We start from the raw sequence: 12,441 nt of genomic DNA on the forward strand, positions 1-12,441 counted from the left end.
CTTCACTAGCCCATTTTAATAGCTTGTCATCTTCTTAATGGAAGTGTCTTGCTCTTTAGAACATACTTGCATCTTGATTGAACTAGTTTGGTTCTAGTTGGAGCTTAAATGAACCTTGTTACAACCTTGACTAGCTTGAATATAATTAAAACTTACATACATACAAATGGTACTTAAAAGTAATGGGAGAGCACCTCTTTAATTGGGCCTTTGATGACCATTATTAGTATGTATTTAAATGACATTTTGTAACTCTTGAAAAGTAAAACACTTCTGTGTTTAATCTTATTTAGCTTAAAAAGTCATTAAGATGTCGTTAGGTGTGATTAGTAAAAATTAACATCTTTTGGTTCAAAACTCTTTTGAAATCAAAGAAGGCAACTATTATAAGTATGTTTAAAAAGGTTTTGTAAATTATAGATGTCAAAAAGTTTTCTATCTTAAAGTGGATGAATTTGGTTACAGAGAAAACTGCGGTCGAGCTGCGGTTGACCGTGAGGTTAGCCGTGGATTAACAGTTTTAGAAAAACTTAAATTCGTTGGTACAGGACATACACGGTCAGGTTCACGGTCAACCATGGTTCAGCCGTGTAGCATTTTTACCAAGATAATTACTTATGTATTGGTCTTTTGCTAGAGATAGTGTAGGCTTATGAACTCATGTCGTCTTACATATGATTATGCACTTATCTCTTTTGTGTCATCATCAAAACAAAGTGATTAACTTTTGAATATTATGATTGTAATCTTAACCAACATTTTCCCCCTTTTCGATGATGACAAACATATGAGTAAGTGTTTTAACTATGTAAGCCGATGTAAGTGTTAACATCACTTACCATACACTTTCTCCCCCTTTTGTCGAAGCAAAAAGGTTAGCTCCCCCTGGAACTAAGCGCGCCCTAGAGTAATGCTCCCCCTTGAATCATACATGGTTGAAGATAGTATGGCTCCCCCTTGAACCGTACACATTTATAAGACCAAGTAAGGAATGATATGAACTCAATGGCTCCCCCTTCAATCAAGGGTTAGTGCACACACATAATAATATATAGAAAGCATAAGAATTATTGTGCGTCATACATAACTAAGATAGTGGAGCGAGCACTTTGGCCAATATATGTGATCGTTAGAAAGCATGTAAGATCAAAAGTGCGTATAAACCACTACATATCAGAGTTAACGAATAGTACAACATGAAGGTGCGATATAACATGTAGTGAGCAAAAGACTTAGTATATCATGCAACACTATCATAAAGTACCAACATTACTCTACTAGTTCTATCAATTTCATGCATGTATAGAAACAAGTAGGTTTAAGCAAGCATGTGGAACCATATAGCATAGCATGGTATACATATTGCACATAGCACAATGTGGAGACATAAGTGAGAGTAGCATGCAAAAGCTAATATACATGAGATCAATTTTCAAGCAAATAATCATGCGTAACAATCATATTTATAAGCTTAGATGCTAGAGCATGTATGAAAGAAAGTAGGTTCAAACAAGCATGTTAAAATACAAGCATAACATAGCATGGCAAACAAGTAAGAGTAGCACACGTAATTATATCATGCAGCACTATAGATACTATCATAGTAGTTTCAACAAGCATGTATAGACACAATCATGGCATATATATTGCACATATCATAAGCATAGCATGTTGAATACATATTATAAGAGCACAAGTAGCATGCTAAAGCTAATATACGTAATCATGCATAACGATCTAATTTTTGTATAAGCTTAAAACACGCATGAGGCACATCTATTCAACATTATGAGCACACCATTTAAAGCATGTCAAGAAATGGTGATCATAGGGGCGATATGATAATTCAAAACATTATCCACATGATAAGTTATCATTTAAAAATCATTCACTAAGTTTCAGATTATTCAACTAAGAGCATATCTCTTTGTATATTTAGTGATGAACATATGTATAACCTAAGCATATATATCATGTTAATATTTCACTTATCATGTAATGATCAAAGCTAAATTGGTGTTCAAATAATCACTTATTAGGTTGACTAGTCCAATTTTAGCAAGAGGATGCACACATATATGAGTTTCGGAAGAAATGGTACCTTAATCGAGGAAAGTTTGTTTCATCATTAAGCCTTGAGCACATGATCTTTCAATTGCTATAAACTTAACCTTGGTAGTAGAGAGAAAGAGCTACAAGTGTTTGTTCCTTTGAGAGTCAAGAGATTATGCATAAACCAACTAATGCACATACACCACTCTTCTAAATAGTAGCTATCCATCATTATCCGAATCTTCAAGGCACATGATATTCATGATGCATAGAACCCTTTAGATTTCTCTAAAGATCCTTTTAATGGCTTGAAAGTGTGACATATTTGGACTTTCCTTTGCTTGGATGATGAGCACAACAGTGCATTCGAAGTCTCACAAGAATTGTTAGAAATATATGCATAGAACTAAAGAATAATTATAGTAAACATATATCACATCAAAACAAGCAATCATGCATAATAAGCTCAATTAGAATTCACACTACAAGTAACAATCATGCATAACAAGTAAGTAATCATGATAATCAAATAAAGGCATGTTTCATAGCATGAATTTTGATGAGCATATTCATAACCTACATAACTAGATCGGGAAGGCATTTAACTCGCAATTCATATCAAAATACGATATATGTTAAATCACTACTTTTTAGTTATCTTTTCAAATATAACCCCAGAGTGCACTTAAATGATATAATATAACAAGCAATCACAAAGTTCATGGCATGTAAGGTAATATCAAATTACTTTCCAGGCATTCAACAATTATGATCTAAGACAATTATCATCATGTCAACATATGTTATCTTGACTATGAATAATGCTAACTAGTTAACATTTTCCATTTAACTATTTGGAGTGTTCAATTAGATCACTAGCATAAAAACAACCAAGCATAATTTTTCAACATGTTAATAAATCATAAGCATGTAAGCACATAAGCATGGTGAAAATATATGGCATGTTAGACGTAGCAAATATTAAGTACAATACCCTCACAAATAAAGTTAATTCTGCAAGTTAATGATCCTTACGTGTGTAGTATAGCATTTAACAAGGTAATTTCAACCAACATTGGTTACGAAGAGAGAACACAAGTTGTCAAGCATGATAATATTATGAGCATACAAGTATGACATGTAGATTTGCACATATAAGCATACAAGCAATGAGAACATATATGGTATATGCGAGAGATAAACAAGGATTATGCAATTTACACCTAGTGTATAATGAGCGGAAGCCTAGATTTAAGCCTAGAGTGTAAAGTGTACCATAAAGCATTCAAGTTTCTCTATCAAGTATATTTCAACCTTATCATCCATGAGTTCAAAGAACTTTTCACAAGAAAAATGGTTAATTGAATCAATAACCAAGTCATGAACATCTATTTGCACAATTAAGATTTCATTCTAATACTTTTTAGCAAATAATGTATTGTAAACTTTTTACCATTTCTCATTCATGACCAAGTAATAATGTCCTAAGTCTATCAATAGTCATTTTCATATGCATTCTTGGCATTCATTCTTATGATACACATATAATCAATTAAAATCCTTGTGAGTTCTTTCATTATGATTGGTTTTAGCAATTTCTCTTTTCTTTTCGATGTGATTGTTAAACTAGATAATTGAAATGCTTTAGTTCTAGTTTCTAGTTCAAGGACATTTTTAACTATTAATCACATTGTGTTGGACTTTTCATTTGATTATTTCTTTAGCATGCTAAGATGTCTATTTGGACCTTGTAAGGTTTTAATTTATAAAGAGTATCCTAGAGACGTACCTACCTTTAGAGTCACATCTACACCTTTGAGTGATAATGTAGCATTGATTTCCATAGGTGTGTCTAATGCCTTAGCACTTATCTAAAAGGTTAGTGAAACTTTTCATTTTACTCGTTTGTTCTAGGTGTTCGTTTGACGCAAACCTAATCATAATTTAGAAATTAAGAGCATGAATTATTCTTAAAGCTTTCTGACCTCAAAGATTCAGAATCATCCGTCCTAATATGTCTAAGTGTGTTTTAGACATTTTAACAACTCAACAAATGCTTGACTACTACTCTAGCAACTTAGACAAGAATAATATCATTTTCTTTTTGTAATTTAGGTATGAGACTAGAATGAGTTCTATCATCACAAATATATCTCCTTAAGCATAGATGATGGAAATCATATACAACCCCTTTAGTAAGACTACAAAGTTGAACTTTGAAAATCTATACTATACCTAGAAAACGGAGAATTTAGACTACACACTTAAAATCTAATTTGACTCCTATTGATGTCTCCTAAGGTTTGTTTAACATGATTCTCTTTGCTTATCATTGTTTACCAAATATTTACTTTGTTGAAGCAAACTAATGAGAATGATCTTTTTAACACTTTAGCTCACTTAGTGATCATCATATATTACTTTTAGGTAGATCTCTAATGATTAGTTTCATGGTTGTGTGATCTAGTCTTATATGCCATCAAATTAAAAAAAAATGTATTGATGCAATGCACATATTGACATGTTCTTATCTTTTCACCATTTTCACTTGAAAGCATATAAGACATTCTACCTAATTGTATGCATAACATGTTTCTACTTTCAAATAAGTTATGACCTAACTAACATGTTAAGATATATGCACATAGCAAGCTAGAACTCAAGTTGCACATTTACTTGCAAAAAATGTTACCTCTACCGATAATGGTACTTCAAATATGTCCATCACGTCATCATGTTCTTTTGTGCTCGGGGTGACATATTTATCATGGACATGTATTTTGAGTACTTGTGATTACATCGTCTTCCACCACACTTGTTAACAAACCTACAACTTATTAGAAACACAAAACTTGGTACCCAATTTTTGTTGGGTCTGGGGTTGTTAGTATTAAATACTCTTACCCTAATCCATTTTAGTACCTTTCTCAAACACTAGAGTTTATCCTTTTAGACATGTTTATATTATAAGATTTGACAAACCAAGTTCATGTCTTGAGTGAGAATAATTTATCGTGTACACTTATAGTTGTTTGAGAATCACTATCACTTATATAAACAAGTGTCATTTATGACAATAAATAGCTTTACATTTAACAAATGTTTAGATCTTTCAAAAAAACAATGTAAAACTAATGTTACAACTAATTTACAAAGAATCAACATCTAAAAGTATCAAACCACGACCGATCTTAAAATTGCAAAATCACATTTTGACCAGAGCCTATGCGGTTGATATCATGGTCGACCGTAGGTTCGACCGCCTACAAGTTTGGCACTATGTTGAGTTTTATAAAGTGTGTTTTTCAAAAACTTGTGATAGATTTACTTGTGGTGTCTTTCATTTGATATCTTTAAAAATAACTTTTACTATATCATCACTTTTTATCATTTTCGAAGAAAGGTAATTCTTTTTCTTTTTCAAAAATAGTCACAAGCAAATGATTTTTGGTTTCAAGTTATAATTAACCCTAAGTAACTTTTTGTTCGAGAACACTTATTTAGATGCTTAGAGTCTAATCTTAGATATTATATCTATCACTTTAAGGCTCTATGATGTGTGACAACCTATGTATTCTATCATGTAAGATCAATTTATCAAGCACACATTAAGCAATAACTCATGTTATTTTTTCATGCAAGAATTCAAGGCACAAGTAATTTCAATTATCACATACATTGTATAGACCTAAGTTTTATGGCAAGTTTCAACGTACTTTTATAGTGTACACTATAGTTGTGATTTTTACCCAACCCCACATTTTTCTTTACATACTTTAATTTTCAATTTGTATTAAAAAAATATTTCTTTGTTCAAGCTTTTCTTTTTCAATCATAGTTTTGTTAATTATCACAACATTTAGAGTACAAAAATATTAAAAAGACTAAAAACAAACAAGCTTACCTCACCATGTGAATGGTGGTATTTTTCCTCAAAGTAATGGATATAAGTTTAAGCATTCGGGTTCGATCCTTGACTCCACATCACACGAGTGTCTTGAAGTTGCTTCTCATATGAAAATTTTCATCACGATTCAAGACTAACTCATCCAAAATCTCTTCTGCGTTCTCCAAACAAGTAGAGCTTGGTTCCAAGATCTTTGACTCAGGTTTTTGCACAAAATAGTTTTTCGACATGACAAAAACATTTTTGAGCAAAGATTAGAGCAACCGCTCTGATACCAATTGTAAGTAACTAGAGGGGGGTGAATAGTTACTTAGTGGTTTCTTAAATTTTTTTTGAAATCTTTAACAATCAAAACATAAGTTTTAAGTGTAGAAGAGTTTGTGTTTGTTAATGCAAGTATGTAAAGATTTTAAGTGCACAAACACAAGCATTTATAGTGGTTCGGGTGGATGTTAACTAATCCACCTTAATCCACTTCCCAATTCTACGAATTGAGACTTTTCTTCACTATGATACCCCAAACCCGGTGAAGTGTTCGTATACAACACTAGCTCCTCGATAAGCCGCTACCCATGAACCCTTACGTCCCTTTGAAGAATTCACAAACATCAAATGCTCTTACCACAAGATCCTAATGCTCTAGTCTAGTGAAATCACAACTACCTTCTAGATCCCTTTAAGAAGATAGCTCACAAGTAAACTTATAGCTAACCTTACAATCATTCATAGTTCTTTAATAGGTCACACCAACTTAATTTCCAATGAAATTGATCAACTTCCTAGATCCCTTTAAGGAAGTTGAATCATTAAGCAAGATGGTGTTTCCTATCATAAGAACTATCTAACTTCCTTGACCCCCTAAGGAAGTGTCTTACAAAGTAAACTTAAAGATTCAAATGATAAGTACAAAGTTTACATTTCAATTCTACTTAGTGTAAGTAGAATCTCTCTTTCTCTCTTATAATCTCTCCATTGATATGTGCTTGAGGCTTGGGAGATCAGTAGATATGACTTTGAAAGAATGTTGGAAAGAGATAGTCTTCAAGTTTGGCAAATGTTGGTATATATAGGAAGAGAAAAATGCTGGCAGAATATGCGCGGCTCTCTGCACGGTCGACAGTAGATCGACTGCGTCCCCTGCTGTACTGAAAATAAATCCGTTATAGAGCCATTGTAATCTGCATTTTTTAGCCATTTTCCTTTGTTTGATGTCTGCAAAAAGATGCCAAAACATCTTGATACCCTTGACCATCATCTCTTACTTTGGATGCATTCAATGAAGTTGACATAAGCTTGTAAATGAGGAAAGTTCCATTGTTCTTCTCTTGTGTCATTGATTTCTTATTATGGCAAATGCTGAAACCTTGTCCCTTGAAACCCACAACGCTCCAAACACAATAACCCATGAATCTTACACTTTGTCAATACTTGGATGGAAGTATCATACTTCATTGGTTGCTTGCAACAAGTTAATTTTGACTAGTTTGATTATAATGAAGAATCCTTTAACTAGTTGCTTTAATCATCCTTTGACAAACCACAAGCCTCCAAAACTTCACTAGCCCATTTTAATAGCTTGTCATCTTCTTAATGGAAGTGTCTTGCTCTTTAGAACATACTTGCATCTTGATTGAACTAGTTTGATTCTAGTTGGAGCTTAAATGAACCTTGTTACAACCTTGACTAGCTTGAATATAATTAAAACTTACATACATACAAATGGTACTTAAAAGTAATGGGAGAGTACCTCTTTAATTGGGACTTTGATGACCATTATTAGTATGTATTTAAATGACATTTTGTAACTCTTGAAAAGTAAAACACTTCTATGTTTAATCTTATTTAGCTTAAAAAGTCATTAAGATTTCGTTAGGTGTGATTAGTAAAAATTAACATCTTTTGGTTCAAAACTCATTTGAAATCAAAGAAGGCAACTATTATAATTATGTTTAAAAAGGTTTTGTAAATTATAGATGTCTCAAAGTTGTCTATCTTAAAGTGGATGAGTTTGGTTACAGAGAAAACTGCGGTCGAGCTGCGGTTGACCGTGAGGTTAGCCGTGGATTAACAGTTTTAGAAAAACATAAATTCGTTGGTACAGGACATACACGGTCAGGTTCACGGTCGACCGTGGTTCAGCCGTGTAGCATTTTTACCAAGATAATTACTTATGTATTGGTCTTTTGCTAGAGATAGTGTAGGCTTATGAACTCATGTCGTCTTACATGTGATTAAGCACTTATCTCTTTTGTGTCATCATCAAAACAAAGTGATTAACTTTTGAATATTATGATTGGAATCTTAACCAACAAAAGAAATTGTCTCACGTCATGGAGTTCCTATCTCAATTATTTTGGATCGCGACAGTCGATTCGTTTCTAGATTCTGGAAAACTTTGCAATCTGCTCTTGAAACTCAACTCGACATGAGTACAGCCTATCATCTGCAAACTGATGGCTAAAGTGAATGAGCCATTCAAACCATGGAAGATATGCTACGTGCTTGTGCAATCAATTTCGGCAAAGGTTGGGATAGACACTTGCCTTTAGCTGAATTTTCTTATAACAACAGCTATCATTCAAGTATTAAGGCTGCACCTTTTGAAGCCTTATATGGACGGAAATGTAGATCCCCATTGTGCTGGGATGAATTAGAGGACAGACATTTAACTGGTCCTGAAATTATTCATGAAACTACCGAAAAGATCGTTCAGATTAAGAAACGATTAGAAACTGCCCGCAACCGACAAAAAAGCTATGCCGATAAGCATCGGAAGGATATAGAATTCCAAGTTGGAGATAAAGTCATGTTGAAAGTATCCCCTTGGAAAGGTGTCGTCCGCTTCGATAAACGAAGTAAACTCAGTCCGCGATATGTTGGACCTTTCGCAATCACTCAAAGAGTCGGTCCCGTGGCGTACCGATTAGAACTACCTACTGAACTTAGCCAACTACATGATGTGTTTCATGTCTCAAATCTTAAAAAAAGTCTTGCTGATGACACACTTGTTATTCCTTTGGATGATATCCACATTGATGAGCAAATGCACTTCATTGAAGAACCTATAGAAATCATGAATGAAGAGGTCAAACAAACGCGTAAAAGCAACATACCTATCGTTAAAGTCCGTTGGAATTCGCGTAGAGGCCCCGAATATACATGGGAACACAAAGACCAAATGATACGGAAATATCCCCATCTCTTCTCAAACGCTGATGCATCCGAGAAGTCTACCTAAAACTTAGGGACAAAGTTTCTAATAACGGGGAGGTACTATAACGACCCTCATTTTTCCATTCTATATTTTCTTCCTTATTAATTAAATGTCCAACAATATAATTAAAACTTAATGATTAGACTTTAATCAACAATTGTTAAGTATTAAGAATTATAAAACATATTAATTAAATATGTGCAATAATTAACAAGTTAATAAAAGATGAAAATAAAAGCTTATTAACTTCCATGAACAAAATGTATAACTCTAAAACTTGTAGCCTTTGAACATTTAAACTTTAACTTATAAGGAACCATTTTAACCAAACCAAACTACAAGGTCAAAAATGAAAAAGGTCCACTCCCTTTCTCCTAACCCTAGCCGTGGCCTAGGGAGGGCAAAAAGACTATTTTGCCCTTGTTAAAAATCAGCCAAGACAACCCTCATTAACCTAACCCTAATTTCTAACTTTTGCTCCAAGTATTCTAACCTAAACCTAGTTCTAGAATGACCTAATCTCAACTATAAATAGAGGTGCTTGCTAACCATTTTTCTCATCCCATTCTCTCATTCATAATCACCTCACAAAAACAATCATCTCCTCCCTCTTTCTCTCTTGGCTCACGGCCAAATCACCACCACAACACCACCACCACCTTTTTGAAAGTTTGGTTAATTACTTCTTGTTTTCCGAGCTTGTTCTTCGTGTTCATCAAGATCTTCAAGCGTATTCTTCATTATTTGGGTTATTTGATCTTCATCTTCAAGTGATATTCTTCTTTTCTTTGTTAATCTACATCATCCATCATCAAGGTATAACCCTAGATCCAAATCTTTTAAATTCTATCTTTCAATTCATGTTTATATTCATAATCATATTCATTCTTGATCTTAATATTCATATTGTTCATGTAAAAAAAATATATATGCATATACATATACACGATTATAAAAAAAAGAAATTTTGTTGAATCTTTAAACCCTAATTATTTGGATCATTAACATGTATGTAATCTTGTTAAAAATATACAAAATATATATATACATATACCATGTATACATATACATATAAAAAAAATCTAAACATATACATATACATACATATACGACATATACATATATATATTTAATATATATATATATATATATATATATATATATATATATATATATATATATATATATATATATATATATATATATATATATATATAAGTAGTTTAGATCTTAAAAACCCTAATGATTAACCAATATTATGTTATGTTTAAAATGGTAACAAATATATATATACATAATATATATACATAAACGACTTATATATATAAATATACAAAAAAAATTTATTATATATATATATATATATATATATATATATATATATATATATACACAGATATATTCTAAAAAATATAAATATATATATATAAACTATATATATACACACATATGCATACACTACACTTATATAAACCCTAAATACTATTAAATACTACTAAACCCTAATCATTTATTTAATTATTAAACCCTAATATTTAATACTACTCTAATTAATTAAAAACCCTAATACTACTACTTATACTACATACTACTACCTAACACTTATGCACTTATACTACTACTAACACTTATAATATAATACTTATATTATAATACTTATATTATAAAATTATGACCTACGATTACAATAGTCATTCACGATAACATGTGATTACTCGAACTCAACGCTACTTGTGGCCTAGGGTGATCCTTGGTACCATTATGGGACGCTTGTGGATCTCGAATGCCAAGACTTAGATTCTGGTTAAGAGATCCTAGGCCGCTCGGTAACAATAGATCATTCGAGTGACTTGCCGGTGGCATAGATGTTTGGGTATGGTGCACAATATCAAACTCGACTATAGTAATCATACACTCACTAAGTGAACATCACCTAGTCACATGCACACTTAATAAGTGGTGGACTTATTAAGAACAATTCACTAGTGTTCAACACTAACTTACTAAAAATGGAAACTTACTAAGAATGGGAACACTTAAAACACTTTCATACTTAACTTAAATTTGGGCAAACATTTAACTACTCTTAAATGTCATTAGGTTGACTTTTTGCTCACATTCATCCAACTCTTCTATTCTGAGGAATAACAACTCTTCTCCTACTTACTAAGGTGAACTTCATAGCCCCACTTACTATTGCGCAATTTATTTAAACTTACTGGGGTGAGACACATGCTTCTTTTAATATTTACAACTTAGACACAAGTACCAACTACTAAACTGTGCTATACCTGGCTATGTCCTACAAATCCCTACTGTGATATTTTTAATTGCTTTTACATAACGCATTCTTAATTATTGGGGGTAGGCCTATCGGGAGTAACGTCCCTGATACATTTAACCAAGTCATTGTATTACTTAATATTAATAATGATTCAAACCGACAAGGATAGTACAACTTGTCACGGGGCAAACTTTGAAACTGTTTAGTCTAAATATCACAAACTTGGCACTAACTTTTAGATCCCTGCGAGATCTTCTTTTATAAATAAAAATCTTGTGGTCTAAACAACGGTCAACTATTTTGTTAAACCTATGAACTTCACTCAACCTTTTTGGTTGACACTTTAGCAAGTTTTGTCTCAGGTTACAATTGATCAGCTTGCTCTTATCTATGTGATGCTACTTGGACTCTAGGACTTGAAGAAAGAGTCACATTTATTTATTTACTCATTTATTTACATTCTTGTAATTTCAATTCTTGTAACGACATTTCATTTCTTTCTGTTGCGTACTCAATAAAGTTTGTTTAAATCATATAGTGTCGTTCTCATTATATAATATGTTGGTATTTTTGATATTAAGGTCACATTCACCCAGGCCCTAACTGGGAGTATGATACCTAAACTGACCAGTATTGCTGCTGACTCATTAGAATCGTCTGCAACCTCTTCGATGGATCGATTGTGATCAGTGAGTGCTTCTTATCATCCACGCCTCGCTTACTGAAGAGGCGATGTCAATCGCTGTGGGTTTATCTACTACACGAGCACTCTGGCTTGCGTTAGAGAACTCATTCAGTCATGATTCGGCAGGTAGGGTCCAGTCCCTTCGTGATCAACTACGAAGTTTTCAAAAAGGTAACTCCTCTGTGGTTGAATTTAGCAAAAAGTTTAAAGCTTTATGTGATCAATTAACTGCTATTGGTCGCCCACTTGATGAACTTTATCAATTTCATTGGTTTTTATGTGGTTTGGGACAATCGTTT

The sequence above is a fragment of the Rutidosis leptorrhynchoides genome, chromosome 1 (genome assembly GCF_046630445.1).
Source record: "Rutidosis leptorrhynchoides isolate AG116_Rl617_1_P2 chromosome 1, CSIRO_AGI_Rlap_v1, whole genome shotgun sequence".
Lineage (NCBI taxonomy): Eukaryota > Viridiplantae > Streptophyta > Magnoliopsida > Asterales > Asteraceae > Rutidosis > Rutidosis leptorrhynchoides.